The sequence below is a fragment of the Pygoscelis adeliae genome, unplaced genomic scaffold, assembly GCF_000699105.1.
Source record: "Pygoscelis adeliae isolate BGI_AS28 unplaced genomic scaffold, ASM69910v1 Scaffold445, whole genome shotgun sequence".
Lineage (NCBI taxonomy): Eukaryota > Metazoa > Chordata > Aves > Sphenisciformes > Spheniscidae > Pygoscelis > Pygoscelis adeliae.
The window spans coordinates 67,468-68,923 of record NW_008824894.1 but is presented as its reverse complement, the minus strand read 5'-3'; positions in this window follow the sequence as shown (position 1 = coordinate 68,923).

Genomic DNA, 1,456 nt, shown 5'->3' with positions numbered 1-1,456 from the left:
GGTGGTGGCAGAGCCGCTTTCCGACGCCCGGCTCGGCCCAGCTCAGCCCGGCGGCCTCCCTCACCGTAAGCAGGGCCATGCGCTCCGACGCAGAGAGCAACGCAGATAAAGAGCTGCTGTGTCACATCAGTGAGCAGCACAGTTCCCGGTATACAAATACCTGGAAACAGCAACTTTCACTGCGGGGAGTCTTGTTCAGATGCTACTTCCAACGGGATTAGGGAAAACCTGCTCGGGATGACGGGGGCCCAGTTACTCTGCCGTGCCTCAGTTTCCTCCTTTGTGAAATAATCCTGACGCGCTTTGTAAACCGCGGTGAGTCCTGCTCGGCAGTGCGAGGCAGGAGCTGGAAATTGCTGTCACCGCTGTTTCAGACTCTGCGTTGGATTTCAGTGCTGCAGCTCCCACCCAGTAAAATAAGAGCCTGAATTGTTCATCCTTTGCTAATCCGCAATAAATGGCTTTACTCAATTTGCTGTTTGTGCTCGGGAGGATTTAACTGGCTGAGAGCTGCTGGCACAGGCAGGGAATCTCCAGTTTTGTGACAACTTTTAAGCCCTGACCCTACGAAACAGAAGGTGTAAACCCGTGTGTGCCTCGAGGTAGCACAGGGAGCAACACGCTGGAAGTGGCACATTCGACGTTGCACACTCGACGTTGCACACTCGAGGGACGTGGAGCCCACGGTGGTGGAAGGACCAGCGCGCACCGGTACAAACGGCGACGGGTACCGGCGAGGCACCGCAGCCGCACTTGCCGGCATGCCAGTGAGCGGCGGCCACGCTGCAAAGGGAAAAGCAAAGCCATGTTTGGGTGGGTGGCTCCAGGACCCGGGTACTGGCGTGGAGTTCGCTGTCCCGGCTCCCACAGAGGTTAGTGAGGTGCTCAAAAAAAACCGGGGGGACAGCCCGGCGTTGAGGAGGGGTCCCCCCTGCCCGCTCGGCAGTGAGCCAGGGAGGCAGGAGTCCGAGCTGAGCAAGGTGGACGGGGAAAAGCTCGTCCTGCACTCGCGGCTGGGTTGGTTTTGTGGGGCTGATTCCCCAGTGACCCCCCCACCCTCAGATGTCAGAAAAATCACATTTAAATTATTTTAGAAGTAAATAACTCCTGGCGCAGCATGCTGAGGGTTCAGAGCCGACTGCGCAGCAGCAGCAGCACGTTAGGACCCTGATGGGGAAGCCATCTGCCTGAGACAGAAAGTACGGAAATTTCCTGGTAATCTCATTAACAAGTTGACACTTGCAGGTACGCGCCTGCCCTGAGCCGGGCTGTTCTCAGGGGTCACTGAAGGGTGGTTGGTTTTATCCTTTCCTTTCAGTACATATCAAAGAGAAGGAAAAGAGAACCAAGGGCACTGGCTGCCGTCAGCCTGAGGTGCGGTTGTGCAGGCAGCGGGGCAACCTCTGCCTCCGTCCCCCCATGGGACCCCGTGTTGGACAAGCAGGTGAGTTAGAGA